The 21,689-nt window shown below is 39.2% G+C and overlaps 1 long non-coding RNA gene across 4 annotated transcripts; it reads left to right on the top strand.

Moving 5' to 3' along the window:
• Positions 1-2,829: 2,829 nt before the first annotated feature.
• Positions 2,830-21,421, top strand: LOC121908776. Of its 4 annotated transcripts, XR_006099312.1 has the most exons (4): positions 2,838-3,029; positions 3,674-3,852; positions 8,423-8,647; positions 21,189-21,421. It is a non-coding gene; the product is annotated as an uncharacterized LOC121908776 (long non-coding RNA). The 4 variants fall into 4 exon arrangements; XR_006099311.1 differs by lacking the exon at positions 3,674-3,852 and having other exon boundaries at positions 2,830-2,886; XR_006099310.1 differs by lacking the exon at positions 2,838-3,029 and having other exon boundaries at positions 3,473-3,852.
• Positions 21,422-21,689: the final 268 nt, after the last annotated feature.

The following is a 21,689-nucleotide window of genomic DNA, read 5'->3' as shown; positions in this document are numbered from 1 at the left end:
CTGTTTCTGTTTATTTATAACTCCAGCAGCTGTATCTTGTCTTGTTCTTTTGCTCTTTTTCGCAACTCAGACATGTGTTCAGATAGGCTCAGATGGAGGGGGCAAAGCAAACATTCCTCAACTTATTCCACTTCTCCTCCAAAAATACACAAAAGTGTGTAGTACTGATGGTGGTGGTTACAAGAAAAGGTGGAGAGGTGGAATAGAATGTATGTAAATGTATAATATGAACAGCGCTGTTTTCTGCTCAACTAGCATCAGGCCGGTGTATGCTTGAAACAAACTAGTATATATGCAGGCAAACATTTTTATAGTTCTTCCAAATGTCTTAGACATGATAATCATTTCAACTGTGTTAATGGCATACACTGTTGTACAGTCAGTCCCTGAAGGCATTCATGGTGTTGCACTCATTTATACACATGAAAAGTGAAGTAGTTGTGTAAAGAAAGGAAAAAGCTTGAGACAAAAATTCAAATCCTGTATACTTTTTCACCTCTGCACCTCTGAGGACGTGCTCGTTGAATTGTTGGTTTCAAAAAATTACAAAAATGGTCTGATGTAAACCCTCATTTCCAATGTTGGAGGGATGCACTCTGTTTGAGGCACCTGCACCCTTAACTCATGAGTCACAAAATACTGTTGACGTTTGCCTCTTGTAGACCGAAGGTAATATGGCATACATGGGTTGGAATCAGGGGTTCAGTTGAGATCAACAAAAAGGTTGTCAATATAGCATACAATAAATGAAGTTTAAAAATTACTACAAGTCTACACTCTCACTAGTTTGTTTCTGTGTGGTTGTCAAGAGGCAGGACTATACTTCCCTACCTGGTAGGCACAATCTTCAACCAGAGGCAGGGCAATATTTATATTCATGTTTATATTAGGGAATTTTAACCGGTTGGTGTGTGAGAAATATTTCTGCCATGCAAGCATGCTCTACCTGGTCAAGGCAACAGGGCATGAAGATTCATGCTTTTACAGTTATATAGTTCAAGTTCCATTTCTAAAAAGGGTTTGGACTTAAGAAGTGCTTCAGATTTGACACTAACAGTGGCTGTCTTGACATTATGTTCCAGCCTCACGAGGAATCCTGCTTAAAATGGCGGTCAGCGGAGTTGATAATGGATACAGCAGGCGACCTGCAGAAATAAGAAAGCCACAGGCAATTAGGAAAGGTGCCAAAGAAGGCTTACTGCACTCCATTATGTGTGAGTGTGGTCCAAATTAAAATCTAATTTAAGGTGGCACCAAGATAAAAAAGTGTGTTTCATTTCTTCAATTTGCGCAACTATTCCATTCCATTAGACATGTAATTTCTGCTCATCAGACACTGGGTGAAATTGGTGCCCCAAAGGAGAGCTTTTTTCATTTAAAGTAATTAGTCCTGGAGAACAGGGATGAGCAAGCAAGCATGCATGTGTGCATTTCTATACATGTGGGCAAGTGGAGGAAAACAAGGAGAGAAAAAGAGGAAAGAAAACAAGCAGGGGAGATTGCAATAAAGACGTGCTTGTTATTTAGTGATTGAGATTAAGTATTGATTCCAGTATATAACCTCTGAAATTACTTATATTAGAAAAAAAATCTCCTGACAATTGATTCAAATTTTTCTTTTCAAATAGTTTTCTAGACTAGACAATGCAAAACAAATACATGTTTTCCTCTCTTTTCACTTTTTTTTGCCCTCACACAAGTATGCTCTGCACCTCTCACCTGCCATTCATAATCTCTCACAGTTGACACTAACAAAGTGTTAAACTTTCAGATGACGCGGTACTGTCAGTGTCCCTATAGAGGCACATAGATAAAAGGTACCAGAATGTAGAGCCAAAGAAATGAGACCTTCTGACTTTGCTACATGTTTATTTCCGTCAAATCCTGCTGTGATGACCTGACTGCTGCCTACTCACTTGCAAAGCTTATTAGACTGACTCACCATGTGGATGACCATGCTCATGCCCATTTACCAGTATCCAGAGGCTATCCAGGCAGGGTGACCATAGTGGGTGGTGGTGTGCTGATTTTCTTCTTTGTACTCAACCCACCAGCCCTGACTCTGATTGGAATGATTGTACTCTACTCTGTATGTGGTTTCATTGATCAGGCCTTGTGACTCATGATCTAAACAGGAAGAAACAAGTTAAAACTAACTTAAAGCTCAGAGCAGAACTAATAGTCCAGCCAAAGAAGACTGTTTATCAGAGGCCACCAAACTGCACAACAGTAAAGGGTGGTCTTAAAATAGAAAGATGAGCAGAAGCTCATCTATAGAGCTCCAGAATAGCCACCAGCGTGATCCCAAAAAGGAGGGCACCTCTGCGGAGCACCCGAAATGAGTAGCCAGCACGAAGATATCTATATTTGGCTGCTGCACATGCACATACAAAAAGCACAAAAAAGATACGATTGTTTAGATATTGATATTAGTAGATATTAAAATAAATGATAATAATGACATATTTTTTTCATTGCAGCAGTGGCGTGTTATCAAAGTGCAACTACTAATTACTACTAAACTACTATTTTACAGGTTATCAATAAAAAAGTCTGCAAGGTTTGGACTCTATTAAAATCACAACATTAAAATTATTTTAGTGTATTCAGTGCACAAATGTTTAAGACATCATCAATAGTATCAGTGTTTATTACTGTTTTTATTATGAAAGTGTCAGTTCCAAACATGATTTATTATAGTGTAGCAGGATAGATATTTTCCCAGCTTGGGTGATTGCGGCCGTTCCATTGGTTCCCCTGGCCCAATCAAGAGGGAGGCCAATCTATAAAGTGGAGAGGTGTCCATCTCTTTGTGTCTCACTCATTGGAGGGCACGCCCACTTCCGGCTCCTGCGCTTCCGGCTGATGGTAGCTCACCTATTGCAGGTAAATGTGTGTTGGCTGCACAGTTTGCGTTGGTGTAGACTGTTTGGTTGGCGCTTCATGATTTTCATCATTGCAGACTCTTTGCTGACTCCCCCCGGTCTGCCAGAACCCGATGTTTGATGCATCGTTAACGCTCGTTAACAGTATGCTTCATGCTCTGTCTCCTCAAGCCACTTTTTAGCCTGCCTGTGTTAACAGGGCTCTGTTTACCATAGGTACGGTTAGCCATCACGGCTAACCATAGCCTCAGGCTCCATCTGCTCTGCCTGGTCTGGTGTGGTGCTGCACGGTGCGGCTGTCCTGGGTCTCTTTGTCGGCTTGCTGGCAGCCAGAGTCTGGGTCCCAATTGTGGGGTTAACTTAATTTAATTTGATCAACTTTGGGTTGAGTTATCTTTTCTTTTGATTTCCTATTTAGTTTGGTATGGTTTGTGGTTTATTTTGCATTAGTTGTTTTATGTAATTGTGATTCTGCTAATTTGTATACATCCATTGTTTAGTTTAAGCGGAATTTGGTGATGGCTATTTATTTATTTTTTTGTATTTTGTTTCATGTGTTTTTGGATTTACCTTGTTTCATTGTATAATGCTTTTTCTTGGTTAGCTTATTTTTGGTTTCATTCTACTTTAGTTAGATTAGAATTAACTTGTTTTCTTTTTCCTTAGTTTAATGTTTTGGCAGCTTAGGGTTTTGTTGTGTACATTTACTTGGCTGCCAACAGTATTTTTTTTTGTTTATTTGGGTTTCTTTTGTGGTAACCCTGCTAATTTGTCGTCTCCCTTTTCAGTTGCTGAGAGCTGCCGGTGGTGGTCCCCGGTGTCCTGGTGGTGGTTTCCCCTTTTGAGTGTGTGTTGTGTGCCCCCTTTTTTTTTTTTTTTTTTTTTTTTTTTTTAGTTTTTCACATATGATCGGGGTGATTTTGTTTTCCCTGGATTCCTCTCACTCCTGACTCACGTCCCCCTACTGGTAAGCCTCAGCACTGATCAGGTTCCCCCTTTTTTTGTATAGTTTTTAATTGTTATAATAAATAAATAATATATTTTAACTGGAACCACGTCCTGTCTATCTATTCAGCAAATGAACCTCTGTGCTTTGTGGGTTGTTTCACCACCTTGATTATTCCTAGGGTGAAATTCCCTAGGTGGCGTAGTTGTAAAGTGTTCTAATTACTCCTCGCTCGCTAGTCCTCCCCCTTGTTATATCGCCACAATAGTGATTTGGAAAAGAGCATTAACTGTTAGCGATCGTAGCATCCTTTTCATTGTGCAGGTTGCTGTTACATCTTAAAAGGAAGAGGAGAAACTTGTCTGTATCTCTAAATCCTCCAACAAACCAACATGGTTACACTGCACAGAATTGTACAAGTCCAACCCAACCTGTTGGCCAGCCTTTTGTTATATTCATGGAGTGCAGATTCAAAGGGTCAGATACACACCAAGACAGACCAGACTACACAATGAAAAAGACCCCTACTGAAAATGATTCCCACACACATTCCTCGATTCAAAAGGCAAAAAGTAATAAAATGTTGTTCTCTCACGTTCCAAGAGTTCCAAGATAATTTTCTTTTCTTTCTATTTCTTGTTTGTCAAGGTTCTGCAATGAGTGAACATGGCATGCCAGACCACAGAATTTAGTGAAGAAACAAGCAAAGATTATCATTTAAAAATTCTACTAGTTTCTTGGATTTTTACAAGTTTTCTCCCAGTGTGGCATGTCCAGTCCCCTATTCACTGAGTTGTCACTTGGCCTCGGCAGAGCTACAGACAGACATGTGCCTCCTCCATGACATTTGGTGTTGCCAGCCGTTTCCTTTCACCTGCCAGAGAAAGAAATGCACCAGGACTGCATAAAACATTAGAGGTTCACACCATCTCCCACTTTTCTACTCCCCACTGTGCCAGCACCTGGACCAAGTGCAGTGACAAGGACGCCCATCCAGTGTGCTCTGGACTATGGGAGCGTAGGAGTGGTGTGCTAGCTGGGATTGATGCACTGGAACGAACCCCCCCCCCCCCCCCAAAAAAAAAAAACCCAGTCTGTCATTGTAGTACTGATCACTGACTCCCATGTTAAGGAAAGCAGCAGAGAGTGGGATGGCCAAATCACACACCCTGTAATCCGAGGCCGCCCTGCCAGTTTGATTAAACTATGTACATCAACAGGCCTGCACCCCAGAGGCCCTGGGTAACACAGGGGCACAGCGCAGTGGAGTGGGTCAAGGGTGTAATGCTGCCTTTTGCCATCACTTTTCACTGCAGGTTTGTGTCAGAAAAATACAGACACAGGTAGACACAAGTGGTGAGATTTCAAGGCTAATTCTGTGAGAATGCACCAGCTGGTCTGTGAACGTTCCAGACCCACTGTGCTGCTGATGAATCTCTGCTCAGCTGTCTTACTGGGGAGCGTTTTATCTATCATGCCACACCTGCAGAACGAGATATTCTCAAAATCTGTCTCCTTCTCACCCATGTTGATGTTAAAGAGTACTCCCTGTAGAATCTCACATGATGCCTGAACCAGGCTGGGAGGCCTGACCCAGATATGGCATCCCAGTGTCACACACAGCAGTCAGCAATATCAGTAAAACTCAACTTCTTCCTCACACTTGCACACATTTCTTTCCTTTCACATTCCCCTTTTCTCTTTTTTTAAAAAAAAAAAAAAAAGTACACAGCCACACAAAAAGCTCTCAAGGGGAATGAGAAGTTTGCTAAGAGACTCTGAAGAAAAATGTGCGAGCGTACACTAAACAGTGAAGCAGTGGAGATATTGCTCCAGTTGTTTAGCAAATGTGCTTTTTTTTTTTTTACACTGTATAATTATGGTAATTATAGTAATGTTCTGGAAAACCTTTGGGAGAATAATAGTGTTCATTTACATCAATGGCATTGCTTTAAAGAGTTTAAGTCTCCTAGGTAGAAATTAGTGCTTCTGTGTTCCTCTCTAAATGCAATAAACAGCTTCAGTATATTTCCTAACACTTCAGAGGGTTTTCTACAGATCACTACACACAGTTTACTTGAAATAAAAATATCTCCAAATGTTTTGTTCTTTCTGATTGTGAGTGAATGTAAGTGCCACCTTTTGGGTTTGTGAACTCCAATGACACACTCTCTCTTTATTTATATTCTTGTCAAGTGTCTGTAGTGGTGTGTCGAATGGTCTCAGAACATCAGAACCTTTTTGTCCTTGAGACCAATTCCATAAAGAAAGAAGGAGAAAGATACTGTGAAACACCAGTGAATCCAGCTGGGCCACTCAGAATGAGAAATGCTGTGGGTAAGAACGGACTCATTTATCAGCATTAAGTCAAGGAAGAGATAGAGAGAAGTGGTAGTACTGGAGGGTTGGGGTGAGTGGGGGAGAGATAGTGTGGGTTGAGTACACATCAGTAGGACAGAAGCATTTAAAATAGACATCAGTAGATAATGACTTCATCTTCAAGTGTACGGCGGTTTGTGGTACCCCAATGGGCTCTTCTGATTCTTCAAAAGCAGACGACGGAAAAGACTCAAAACACTTAAAATGGGGTACATTGAAGTATAATAGACTTTAGTTGCAAACATATTCTTCTTTGAGTTCCTCCCTACTCTTTTAATTTTATCAACTGGCCCGTATTTGGAAAATGAGAGATTAAATACAAGCAATCAAAATAGCAGAGGATTTAACACAGATTTATAGCTCTTTCTTGTGGGCACACACACACACACACACACACATACAGATAAATACAAATGCATGCTTATTGCCTTTCTTGCTGCACACACATATCTGCTCCTCCATGGTAGCGAAGGGACCATCACTGATAGCCGTGACAGATTCGTCAGTGGGCGGTGGGCGTGGGTGAGTTGATGTAGTGTGTGTGGGTGGACATGATTTACTACACACTGAGGCTTCACCGCAATGAGACACGATGGCAGTGCTGTTGGTACAAAACTATATACGTCTAGTTTAAGTCAGCATAAGATTATAGCTCTTTCCTCCTGAACTAGTCTTTATTTTTGGTTTTGGAATGCTTTTAGTACCTTTCAGCTCCTTGTGAGTCCTTGAAGAATCTTTCTAAAGGGGTTTTTAATATAGAGCCACAGACTTCTGCTATTGTGCAAACTTTTGTTTCTTTTTCTTTGTCAGTTTGTTCTGGTTAAGATGGTTTTATTTTTGAGAAAAAAACTGAGACAAAGAATTGATTTTTGATGATGTCTAAATTTTTTTTTTCCTACAATTTCCTCAGTTTGTCTCAGTTCACAAAGACTTTTAATGTTCTTTCAACAAAATGTCAGCCTTTCTGTAACCAAGAAAAGAAAGTTCTCCTGTATGACGGCACATCAGTGTCAAAGTCCGCAAATCAAACATTGTTTTTGCGAGCACTCTCACAGCACATGTGCACAGAATATCTCTATTTGTGCGAGCAATATTGTAGTCTGCAAGAAGAAAACCATACTTTGAGCATGCACAGAATCCGCAGTTATTTACCCTGAGTGTTATCCCCGAGCGCACAGCTACTATCATAGCTCTCCTGCTCGCAAAACTTACCCCTGCTCACCCGCAAGTGCTCTTTCTATTTGGCAGTAAGTGGACAACAAAGAACCATAGTATCCCTAAATGTAATTGGTTGAGTGGTTCTGCCATCTTGGACAGCTAGGTACGGCAACACCTCTAGGACAAACGGGACAAACCACATAGCCCTGAGATAACTTCTGTTGTGATTTGGTGCTATCTAAATAAAACTGACTTGACTTGAATGTATGCAAAATCGTACACAGAGCAATGTACTTGAATGTGTTTGTCTTAGCTCTGTCTTTTGTTTCTTCCATCATTGACATTAATCTGATAAAACACTGGTAATTTGTTATTTAACTTAGATTCTGTAATTATTTTTACATTTGGTTTGCTTTAGTAAAAATGTCAGTGTAGGCAAAGATATTGAATACACTGAGATAAAACAAATAATCTTTCTACAAGCACAGGCTGATCTCATGGAACTTTTCATCTGTTGTCAGCACTCTAATTGTATTGTACAATGTTTATCACAGCATATGAGTTATTATCAAATTCATGTTTTTAATTAGTTTTATCAAATTAATGTGTAATTATCAAATTAATGTCAAAGATGGAATAAACAAAAGACAGAGCTCAGACAAGTACATTAAAGTACATTACTGAATGAGTACAGTTTTGCATTTTGCCAAAGAATTTGACATGAAACAACACCAAACATGTTTATGTAATAACTCATGAAAAATGTCATACAATACAATTAGAATGTTGAAAACAGATGAAAAGTTTCATGAGGTAAACCTGTGCTTGTTGAAATATTTCTGTTTTATAACAATGTATTCATTATCTAGTTAAAAAACAAATTGCCAGCGTTATATCAGATTAATATCAATGATGGAAGAAACAATAGACAGAGCTCAGACAAACACATTTGAGTATGTTGCTCTGTGCAAAATTTGAGTTTTCATGTGACAGCAGCAATATGTATAGCTTTGCTGTGATTAAAGGTCAACTCTTTCCTTTGTGCCTGTGATAGTTTGCTCCCGGCTCCAGCTTGGGTTCCTGACACCATCATGCTACGGTTTATTCCCCTGCTCAGGAGGACAATCATCTTTCAACCCCGTGGTGCTCCTTGTAGCGAGGGCACAGAGAATAAATCACTGCTGCCCAGCCAACAGACATGGGAAAGCTGTTGACAAGTTCAAGAGGTGCCTGAGGTGCTGTTCAGAGAGAGAGTCAAGGGTCAAAGCTTCACTGCTGGGTGAGTAGGTCAACCCCTGACCAGGTAGAATGTACTGGTATTTACGTGTGCTCTGGCAAACTCAGTGCAGCACACAATCATGTCAGAGTACTGTGTCATCACCAGCAGTGGCAGGTAGGTATGGGAGATAATTCTGTCACCACATAACCACATCTGAACCAGTCATTTGATTAACACCGGGACCCACCTTTGCTGGGTAAAATCTTGTACCTTAGAAGTGTCAATTTTCCAGATACTAAAGATATGGTCAAATCCATATTTAAAACTGTGACATTTCTCGTCAAAATTCATTCATTTCAATGGAGTCCTTGTGAGGTAAATCTGCACAATTTTTTCAGGTTTTCAGGAGGTGAACTTTTACACGGAAAGTTGCGCTGTTGACCAATAGCAATCCATCTCGACAGTACTGATGACCTTAGAGGGAGCAGAAAGCCGGAGTGTCCAAAATAAATGGAACCATTGTAGTTTATAGAGTTGTGAAGTTGCTAACAAGGGAAAAGATGGTTCAGTACAGACAAAACTGAAAGAAGCTAGGGGAGCTGCTGTGACTGACTGGTGCTAGCTCACCAGGTACAGTAGTTTACCAACTAGCCACTTTGTTACCAACCTATTACCACATATTTTAATTATTATTAAGACACAGATAAATTTTGCTGTGCCAATTTGTGGTATTACTGGGCCATAAAAAAAAATTCTTGATTTTAGCTTGGTAGTCATGTATGGCTATGGTCCACTACATGCAAAACAAGACTGTGTAAACCTTTGATTTTAGTTAAATCATGAAAATCAGCAAAGACATTTTGACTTTTCACAGTAGGAAAACACAGGTGTTACTAATAATATTAATGATGATTTGGTGTCCCAGTATGCCACAACAGCATCACAGTGAGCCAGCATGCAAAATATGAAGACCCTGAAACCGAAACAGCTGAATAGAATTCAATAATTTTATTTCCATTTCCATGCTTTTCATACTTTGACATGTCAAAAAGTCTTCTGTAAAAACAAGCGTTATGGATAAAAAGTTTCTCAACAACAATGTGTGTAGCATATCTTTTACTAAAAAAACAAATAAACCTAATTTAATGAAAATACACACGAACATATTCATACATATTTACATTTTTTTAATTGCAGAAAAGTTCTTAGTGAGGTGATAAAAAACTGCATTGAGAGGAAATTAAATAGTTTTGAGTGGAAATAGAATCATATTTCTGCAGTGTGAGTGCTTGTGTGTACTTAAGGTTAACCAGTGTTTTATTTCTTTGTTTGGAGAAATCACTTTGCGCTGCCTCATTCACATTCTTCAAATTACTGTAACATTATAAATAGTGATAGTGCAGCACAAAAGGGTTGTTGTGGTATTATTTAGAAAAATTAAAATCAGTGGATTAGTGCTTCCAGTTCCATTTTGACCATTTAATTCTGCCTTTAGACAAAAGCTTAAAAGCTTTCACAGATAACAACACATTTTCTCAGATATCTCAATGTTACCAACGCCTGAGCCACACTTTCCATTTGCAGTCTGAACAATTCCAGCCACTACGCAGTTACAGTACAAACACTGCCCAGTCATTTGTTATTAAAGCAAAGAGAAAGCCTGGCAAAACTTTTTCAGACACAGAAGTTATTTCAATACCAGGGCTCTAATGAAAGTGTTTGAAAACTCAGTCTGCACTGAGACATGAATCTTCCTTCTTGTCTAATACCCGGATTAACATTTTTGAGACACGGCATTTTTTTTTCTTTTCTTATCAGCATAAGTCAGTAGGAGATAATTATAGCATCAGCTACTTCAATCAACATCAGTTATGTTGAGATGGATAAACAATTTGGGGGGGAGAGCTTCATGGGTGTCACGGCAGGTTGAAACATAATTCATTCCAAATTGTTAATGAAAACACAGTGGTTTGTCTTAATATCAATTTCAAAGTGGTCTGTAGCGGTTTTTGAGGCACCCAGAAAGACTATTACCACAATATATTACATTATACATCTAAAACTCTATATCGAAATATGTAGATGTGCTGTATATAGATGAGGATGTACGCTTCAGAATTCTCTCAGAATGATCAATTTGAGTAAACAATAAAATAATTTCATTACTTGTAGCGTCTGGTCTGTCTCCTGTTTGACCTTTGACCCTCTGACCTGCTGCCTGTCTGGTATTCGTTCCTCTGATTTAGCAGCCTTCATTAACTCTTGTGATTCTGAACACATGTCGCATGATCCCGCTAATACATTCAGACAAGGACAGGACTTTTTGATTAGCAGTGACCTCATCAATTTGTTATCTTGCTGTGTGTCTGAACCTGCCAAGCCAACTCAATATCATAGAAACGATAAAAAAAGAGATGTCAATGCAGTAAAAATTTACTTCAAACCTGGTCAAATACCTATTCTTATCACTTGAACCTGAGCCTGTCGATCATGTATGTAGCACACTAATGAATAGTGATGCAAACGTGTCTTCTTTTTTTTTAATGTTTCTTGTGATATTAAAATGGAACTGGGAATCATTTTAACAACTTCTCTTAGGCACTTTCCTTTGTAAACATGTCTTGTGTTAGTAATGAAAATTTTAGTGCTTTGGTGTTAATTGTTGGCATTTAAAACAACATTACAACATTAAAGGCACACACACACAGACACACATACACACACATGCACACACAGTCACCCCGTGACACAACTGCACCTGGACTCACTAGGGGGAAATTCACATTAAATAACACTATATTTAATATAAATCCGTGAATTTCCCCTCGGTCACTCCAAAGGCACTTCTGGATGTGTGTGATGTGCCTTTAATGTTGTGTTGTGGTGGTGGCACTATCCTAAATTAGCACTATTTTCCCCCTTATTTCACAAGGTTTAAAGTAACCTAAAAGCACACTCTTCTATGTGCAATGCTCTGACTGGTGCACAGGGGACTTGGAGGGATGCTTCTCTTTCTTCCTTGACCTCATTAATTGGTGTTGATTACGACTCATTTTGCTGACTCGAATTGTTTCATTCACTTCTGTTCAAACATTCGTAGTCACTGACAGTGTATTTTATTTCCTTTCTTTCTAACTGTGTCGCCATTCAACTGCACTTCAGTAAGTGACTGCATCAGTATGTGGGAGTAATCAAATTTCCTTACCATGGTCCTGAAATTGTATAGATGATGCTTGTTTCATGATGTAGCACTTTATACTAACATTTCCATTTGACAAAAGGTGGACTAAACCTGGTGTTTATTGACAGCGGTTTTCCCTCTGACAAATCAGAGCTTTGTAGGTGGGATAGAGAATGGAGACGTTATTTACTGCTAGCTATCCACAGAAAAACAAACAGATGGATGAAATCCATGCAGTTGAACAGGTTGTTGTAAATCAACTTACAGAAATAACCTCTCGGAAATCGGTGTTTTTGATAGTCATGAAAAATGTTAGGTTAAGTGCTCTTAGGGACTGCTTTAGCATTCTCAGTGTGAGCTTTTTTGTGTGGATATGTCAGTTGCTACTGATTGGTCGGGGCAAAACAATGTCAGGCTGAATATATGAAGTGAAACAAAATGGCAATTCAGTCTGATTTTCAGGCTACAACTGGTAGTGTAGTGAGTAATATGTCATAAGATAACATTCTGGCTTGTATTTTAGCTTGAATGGCTCTTGCTGTCCCCCTCTGTTAAAATAAAGCAGGGCTGCTACTGAATAGATGTTTTTGGTTTAATGTCTCTTTCTCTGTAAACTCTAGAAGCACTAATGCACAAAAATCCCATGGGTTTCTGAGATGCTGGAGGCAGTTTTGAACATCTTACAGTACATCACATCTTGCCCATTTTAACAATTTTAGACAAGCAGTTAATACACAACCCAAACCTGTCTGCATGCTTTATGCTGGTGCTTATTTATCTGACTGGAGGAGTGAGCTGTTCATTTTGGGAAAGAGCCTAAAAAACAAATGGTAGCTCACTGTAACCTTCATCTGTTCAAGTAATTTTTATTGCTTGAGATGTTAAATTACCTCCATTCAAAGCTCAGTAAACACAAACATTTTCAAATGTATAAATGATGTATTGAATTTGCCAAGAGACTGAATGTGAATATGAAATTGCAATCAATAAAAAACCTTGCCGGGGACACAGAGAGAGAGAGAGAGAGACAGAGAGAGAGACAGAGAGAGAGAGAGAAAGCATCTTCATTCAAATGAGGTTTTATATTATTCAGTTTTCAGAGAATACTTAATAGGAGCAGGGCATCTGTGGGTATCAAACATAGAAGGAACACCATATCCCACCAAATTATCCATGTTTCATCAGGCAGTCCTCCATAGAAGAAATCGTCAAACCCTAGCGCCTTGTGAAATTCTCATTTATATTGTTAGATAACATTCAAATATTTCTCTTTGCAAGCAAACAAAAAAGTATAAGTGGGGCAAAAATTATGTATCAAGACCTTTCTAATAACACATTGTTGGCATGGGTTTATATGATTTCAAAATGAGTTTCTATAGAAGCAGGCACCCAGCAAAATTACACCAATTTTTACTGACAACTGCAGGAACAAGACTTCTGAAAATCCAAATAACACTGCAACCATGACCACCAAGTGGAAAAGCGCAAACAGTCAGCCAAATCCCCTTCACAGTCCAAGAACACATGCAGCTCGGTATGTCAAAGCTATTAACATAAACATTGATAATGACTTCTCACTGAGAAACAGGGGCCCACAACGTGTTTTCCACAATAGCTACACCATCCAATTATCTACATATGTTAACTTCACAGAATGCTGGTTCACCACATCTGTTAGTTGGTGGGAGATCTCATTATAAAAAAGCCTGTTTTAAACCTCAGCGTCAAGCGCTGCTTGGCACATTTTTATTGCACCATGTTGAGCATTTACAACAAACATTCCTGACTGCTGTAAAAGTTGGCATATTGGACTTGATGACTTCCAACAGTTTTCGATTACATTTGAGTTTCCAGGTCAACCTTTCCTCAGTTATCAATGGCTTAATCTTAAATACAATTATTTTTTGATTTGAATGTATAAAACAGAATATTTTTGTGAGGGCATGAGGCTGAAATCCATCATGTGACACACTACCTAAATAAACTAGGACTGATTATTATTTCATTTCAATCCAATTGTTAAGTCCATAAATTGTCAGACAGAACCCAAGCTAATGTCTTTAAATTGCCCGTTTTCTCCAACCAACAGTCCAAAACCAAGATATTTAATTTACAATAATATAAAACAGAGACAAGCAGAAAATCCTCTCATTAGCAAAACTGGAACAAAAAGAAAATCATATTATTGCTTAATAGATGACTTATTATGTATCAATGATCAAAATCTTTGCAGTTCGTTTGTTCAACTCATTGATAAATCTACTGCTTAACTCAATTTCAAATAAACAACCTTTTCTTAAGCACACCTAAGCTATCGCCTTCGGGGAGCTTAGTGTTAGAAACTGCAACTTGTCTCTAAATCTCTCACAGTTACAATTAAAATGTGCAAAGAAGCTCCAGCATCATTTAAACTGACTGTCATATGGAACAGTGAACCAGAACAATGAGCTTGAAGCGGCTAAAAGCTGACAAAAGGTGAAGTTAGTTGTTAAAGGATAATTGTGGTTTCCTTCAGATCGGCACTTTGGCCATTATTTTATTCGGTTATGATAATATTCTACTCAAAAACTAATTGTTGAGATCTGAGAACATGGTGTCATTGCCACAGCTGAGAAGAGAACAAGAAACACAAGCAGTCAGACAATCACATGGGTTGTAACCAAACCAAAAGATGATCTAAATCATTTTATTGGTGCCTAAAACCAAAAGTAAAAGTGCGCTCAAAATGTCAGTAGTAATCCCCCAAACTGCTTGTAGTAGATCAAACTGTGATGGATGATCACATGGGGAGTTGTAAAATTATGTATAGTGCTGCTAACGATGTTGCTACATTCCCAGATCTCAGCGAGTACAATGTTATTATTACTGAGCGAATGAATCAGGAAGGATGGTTAAAACGCCGAAAATTAGACCCAAGTTGTAATGAAAAGGAATTATCCTTTATCAGTGGGCGTCCCTCTCACATTAATCTTTTCAGTCTTTTAATTCAACATGAACATTGAGAATATGGCCTAATAGAGCTTTAACTGATATTCAGGGAAACCCAAAAGCAAGTTTCACAATGTGGTATATCTCGTTGGAACATTCTCTCCTATCCCCGAACAGAGTCATCCGTTGAAATGGAAGACAGGCTTGCGTATCCCCTGTGGAGAACGCTCAACACCGTGGTATCTTTGAAAATATACCTCTCACCCAAATTACAGAAATTGCAAAGTAGACATTTCCAAACGTCAAGGACACAGTGGGAGTATGTGTGTGAAACCTCTTTTATTTCATTATACCATCAGGACATGCGATGTCAAGCAGAGGTCCCATGCTGATAATATAATTGGCTCCTTGTATGGCAGAGGCAAAAACATGGCACCGTACGCCCCATGAGAAAGATGAGGATAGTCAAAAGGAGTAGGAAAGCCTTGTTGATGCGCACACATGCATACATCAGAGAAAGTTACAGTGTTTGCAAGTAATTACTGTGTGTCTACAACAAAAAGGAAGTGAGAGTAAACATTGAAAGAACAGTGTAGATTGTACTCATTAACTCCAAACTTGAGATACTCGTATGTCATTTTAAGAGGCCTCTCAACTTCTCAGATTGCAGAGTGCAGACCTTAGACGCGGCACGTTGCACTTTACAGTCCCATTTTAAGTCCACACTGAAGCTCCTCAGGTTCGCAGCATAAATCACTATTGAGTTGGAGGTTTGTGATGAATTTACATACTCAGTTTGCAAACTGTGCCCTCTATAAGGATCTTGTAGGCATGGAGGCAGCAAAAACATGACCTTTAAAAGCTGCTTTGTTGAGCAATCCATTCTTGCACACACTGCAGTACCCCGCCTCCATGTCCCCAGTAGAATTAGGTTGATTGAGCATGGCCTAAATTGGATCTACCATATCTTGCATGCTGGAGCCCAGGGTCCGTTAAATCGCCTGGACTACAAGGAAGCCAAATACTTGGCTGTTAAGTTGGTGGGACAGTCTCAAATCCAAAGCCTGGGAGAGTTATAAAACTGTGGGTGTCTGTGACTGACTGCTGTCATGTAGCTTTTCTCATTTTAGGTATGCTGTTTGTTTGCAGATCACACCTGAGAAGTCTTAGACCTACACGTATCAAACCTACACTCAGCCTACTGTCACTGTGACTGTCATCAAACTTGGTTTTATCAAATTTACATGCCAGAATAATTGATGAGAATGACAAAATGACAACATTCTAATTCATGGGAAACCCTTTCTTGGCAACATGTGACACAGATTCTTTCTCAAATAAAGCTGGCCGTACAAGCAAAATTAGTCGCATTTTGTGTCTTTTTATGGAATTTAAGAAATTACTCATCTGGTTAGTATCGGACATCCACATGGCAAGTGTAGATGGACAGTGGTGATGTATCAAAAGCTCTCAGTCTAACCACCCTCAAGAGTCACATTACATGAAAGAGCCAAATTTACAATCTCTCTTGGTGCCACACTAACAACTGTCTGCACCAATAAAAAAAGACTCTTACCCTCCCTAAATGTAACTGCTGTAGAAGCTATTAGCATCAATCAGATCTCAGCAGAGAAGGCCATTTGAGAGAAAATGAAGCTCAAATCAGCTCAGCAAAATAAAATTGATGTGAAATATTAAGATTTATCGCTGCTCTTCAGTCACCCCCCCCCCCCACACACCCCTTTCTTTCGTTGCTTTCTCGTTTCTCTCTCTCTCCTCACACTCCTTTCCCAAGTGCGCCCCTATACAGCATGCTAAGCCTGGGTTGGGCAGACAGTTGCACAGCTGGGGGCTAATGCAGAGAGGGATGGTTGATGATCCAGGCTGCAGATGGAGATGTGCCGTGGGAGATTAATCCCGAGCACAGTCAGAGGGCTCCTGAGATTTTAATTATGCCCAAAAAAAGGAGAGAAACAAGACAAAAGTGAGAAACGCTGTCACATGAATAATTTATACGCAACAACAGAGCAATGTTTTTTTATTTCAGCTGAGGGACTGTCATTTCCCAACTGCATGGGACTTCAGTCAGACCCGTCCTCACTGTGAGAGTTGAGGGAATAATGGTGGCATTCGGTATATTAGTGGGGGAGTGGGAGGTGAGAACAGAACATCACAGGAGAAAGTGATTTGTACGAGGAGGTAATGACTCCTAATGAGTGTCTGAGTTTGTAAAAAATGACTCTTCTAGTTTTATAACCTGCTGAGAGACAAACACTTACGTAACATGATATACTGAAGACCACAAGAGATTTTGAAAGAGAATATTAACATTGACCATATCTGATCCCAATGTTGTTTACATCTGTTTGTATCGGCAGAAAACTACTGAGCCCCCAGGCAGGTGTGCAGGCTACTTCTTTACTTCACTTGTGATTAATTGTGATAGAAAAAAATTCTTTGGATGTAAAAACTTTTTGCCTTTAGCTGACCTCGATTACTATTCACGTTGTCAGGATATTGATCGCAGGGTCACTCACATATCGAGAAAAGAGAGGACCAGCGTAGCACTTGGTCTTTAGCGAGTTTTGTTCAGAGAAAAAAACAAATATGCAGTAATGATGTTTAGCAAATGGAAAATATCTCTATGTAATGGTGCATAATATGATTTGCATTGCAAAATTTCATATTGCAACTGTCTATGAGCGCCTAATGATATTCACTCTAATTGTTTCCACTATATGGTGCCTGATTACATTTTATTGAAATTAATGCAAGATTGTTTAAATTGCTAAACTATGCAGCGATGCTCAACCACTTATATGCTGTTTGGAAAAGGTTTGTGAAATAATATTTAAAGTCCATGAGGGACAAATGCACTAATAAGTACTATTCTTACTCAAGTAATTTGTAATATTGAAAAGAGGCTTTCAAGTACAAATGAGCTCATTTGTTTTCCCACTGAAAAGTCATTGAAACTGCTGCTTACAGGAATAATCTTAGCATGCCTCAGGTCTTTATGAGGCAATTTGAACCTATTTAGAAGTATCTATTTGGTTAATTACCGATAACAGTTACCTTTATTGTGTTAATAAACCATCAAAATTTAGTCAATATGTATCGGAGATATGCTTCATTGTACAGTATGTGGGCTGATTGCTTAACAGCCTTCTGCATGATTTATTCCAAAGGGCAATCATGGTAATAATGCAGTAATGGACTGAAGACAAATAGACAAATAATGAGACAAAGAAATCAATAAATAAGAAATGGGCATGAAATGACAGACAATTATAGAGACACACAAACATGCACTGGATGAAGAAAATCAGGACTTTAGAGTTGGAGCTGGCAGAATGCCCTGTCCTGTGTTCAGCAGTGTGACATGCAGACTGACAAAGAGAGACAAAAAGGAAGCTGTTAGTCTTCCTGAGTCATACAATTACACATCTCTGCCTAATGGGGGCCACCATTATGTGACATGAAAAGAAGGGTGAGACAGAGGGGACAGTGTTGGCATTTGAGATTCCATATGGACAAGTCATTCCCACTGTCATCTTCTGAACAAGTGATACAAGGTTTGGTCATGTTCAGTCACTTTTATCAGGAAATCTTGCCCAACATGTCTTTATTTAGAAATAAAAAATGTTCAGAGGAAAATAGGTTTGTTTCAGGGTTTAACATTGAAAAAATAATGTGTACCATGACGATTTGGGTGTGTTACATTTCTAAAAGAATTCTGGGGTTAAAATGGCTGAGAGAATAAAATAAGTTGTAATTTACCTGTACCTTCTCTAGTGATTAGAATTTTGTTATTATTTAGTTACTTAATTTAAAATCATCAAGCGTATAATCTTACAGTGACAGGAGGTGTAAAAATCCAGCCGGTTTTTCATTTTCTTATCTGATGGAATGGAGCAAATTTGACTTGAATTAAGTGCACAGCTGCAATTCTAATTCTGTTCATTTCAGCCTGTTGCTTGCTCACTTGTGTGTATTTTTTTTTTTAAATTTATAGATCCTAAATAAGCTACCATTTTATTTGTCATTCCATTTAAGACTTTGAAATATGGGATACCTCACCTGTTCACAAGAATGCATTTCCTTGGATATCCCTTATATGAATACAGAACTGGGAAAAACTGCATTCACCATGCTATGCTCCTCATAGGTGGAATAAGCTTCAGGACTCCCTTGACATTTTTTAAACACTAGAACATTTTAAGATAATTTCTTGTGTTTGTGTTGTATTTATGTTTGGTATAAGATTGTTGGTTTTACACTTTTGTTATATGTCTTGTTTCAGTTGTGTATTTGCAGGGCACCATTTTAATCTATCTATCTATCTATCTATCTATCTATCTATCTATCTATGTGGCACCGAGCAACTGTGCATGTGTAAAAAAAGGGATGAACTACTGATTCATCTCTGTCAGATGCAGAGAAACTTCATACCTTTATCGCCTCAAGACTGGACTACTGCAATGCGCTCTTCACAGGAATCCCTGGCAGAAGCATCCAGAAGCTCCAGTACATTCAGAACAGCGCTGCCAGGATCCTGATGAGAGTGCGAAAACCCAAACATATAACACCAGTTCTGTTTTCATCGCACTGGCTCCCTGTATCCTTCAGAATTGGCTACAAACTCCTGCTACTCACATACAAATCCATCAACAGGCATGCGCCTCCCTACCTGCAGGAACCGATCATACCACAAACCTCCACCTGCACCTTCAGATCTGCCAGCGGCTCACTCCTCCGGGCCCCCGGTACTAAGCTCCGCACCGTGGGGGATCAAGCCTTCTGCTCTGCTGCGCCACGCTTGTGGAACAGCCTGCCTAACCATCTGAGGGCAGCACAGACCCTAGACTCTTTTAAAAAAAGGCCTGCAAACCTTTCTATTGAGGAAGGCTTTTTCATCTTAACTCTTATTACTATTTTCTTTAATTTGTGTGTTCTATGTGATTAATACTGTAGCACTTTGAGTTTCACTATGAATGAAAGTGTGGTACAAATTAAATGTATTATTATTATTACAGTTTTAATGAACATAATGTGAAGCTTAGGTTTATGAAGAAAAAAAAGATTTTTCACATTTTTGTCACTGCTCCAGACACGAAGTCAAGTGGTCTAGCTAGTTTTCATAAGGGTATCAAAGCAAAGCAGCAGAAAGCACATCTTTGTTCCTCTTGCCTTGCTGAACCCTCTGATGTTACATATAAAGGTAAGGGGCTATTAATTTGACCAGTTGGGATGATAAAAGGGCATAGGACTCTGACTGGTTAAAGTGAAGCTCCAGAATTTAAATTGGTTGCAGAGGATAGGATCAGGAGTAAACTGATTGGTCAGAGAGATAAGGTAAAGGACCACTAGATTGGATAGAATGAAGAATTTGCAGTTCGGGCTGACAGAGGTGATGGAGTGCTGTGCTGTATATGATGGGGGGATATATCACCTGCCCTGGCTTCACTCTCCACAGGGAAAAACCATTACTATGATCGATTCCTCCTTGGTATTGGTTCTCTTGTTTTCCTGTCTGTAGGAAAAGGTGCTGATAGGGTGGGAGGTGGTAAAAAAAAGAAGCAGTTGCTGCTCAAATGCATTATCAGCCGAGGACTGCTGCTTAGCACTCTGTTGGGTAAAAGATACATTTGCCATAAGGACAGCAAGGAACCATTATGGTGTCTCCGTTTAATCTTCATCGACATCAGTGCTGTCATGACTATCGTTATTACCCTCTTCATCATTACCATCAAAGTCATCCTCAGCTCATGTTGAAATATCCTCAGTGAAATACATTTATTTTTTATGCAAATCTCTCTATACTGTGCTGTATTTTCTACAGTTTAAAAATGTCACCTCTCTTCTTACGCACAGCTGGACCTTGAATTCACAAAAGGATAAAAAAAAAACTGCTGCAACTTACCGTTGGTATGTCTCACAGATAAGACTACAGCACTGAATAATGCCAGAGCAAGGGCCATGTAAAAACATTGAAGGCAAGGTATTGTGAGGGAGTATTAGTCAAGGCCAGCATATTATTCAGCTGAAAAGAAAAGGGAAACAAAGCATTCCTACAACTTGACTCAGGCAGACTCACCCTACCAAGACTCACCATGAAAATGAATCACCGTCAGAAGTGACAAAAGGAACAATTCCGAAACATCTATTGAGACGCACATGTGACGCTTCTGAGAATCACTTTTAATTAGCCTGGTGGCTTGAATAGCATCACCTGATTTTAGGTCTCTTATAAAAGTACCCAACGTTACAATTCACTTATTAATTCCTGCTATCATCTTTCATTGTTGCCTCAATCAAAAGTGAAGGAATTGCTTTGCTTTCATATTTAAGCCCAACCTCTCTTTATCATCTGCTGGGAGTGCATCAAATAGGGCTTGGCACGATGAGTCACTCAATCTTGGTGGGTTATGTGAACAGATAAATGCCTTATATCTTGGCTCTAACCCTCTGCTTATGATCCCCTCTGTGCAGGAGCTCTTTGGACTTCCAGTACCATTGGTCTGCCTCTGAGGAATGGTGAAAGAAATCTGTGCAGCCCAAAAGACCCGAGGATATCAGTCTGAACAATGCTCCACTGCTTCTCACACCCAAAGCTCTTTGGTGAGACCCGGGGAGCTTTGGGTGTGGATGTATGAGTCTTTATGTTATACAGCAGCCCAAAAGCAATACCCTTGAACTGTCAGAAAAAAAAGTTCTGCACATCATTGTATTTTGTGTTTTGTGTGTGATTTTTGCTTCTGTGTAGCTTTGTGGTACATCTACATGCATTCGAAAAATGTTTTAGCTATGTTCAAGTAGCTTCTTTATCTCATTCAAAAATAGGAAGGTTTTTGTGATTGTCATTGGGCCTCATGCAAGAACATTACCATGTTCTTATCCTTAACCTCTCTTACTTTTTTTGTCATGTTCCAATGCAGATTTACCAAACTCTCTTTACTGTTGTAAATCGCTCGTTTTTGACTTGGTGAACAG

The sequence above is a fragment of the Thunnus maccoyii genome, chromosome 12, assembly GCF_910596095.1.
Source record: "Thunnus maccoyii chromosome 12, fThuMac1.1, whole genome shotgun sequence".
NCBI lineage: Eukaryota > Metazoa > Chordata > Actinopteri > Scombriformes > Scombridae > Thunnus > Thunnus maccoyii.
The sequence above is the reverse complement of the archived record's forward strand: the minus strand, read 5'-3'. Positions and strand labels throughout refer to the sequence as shown.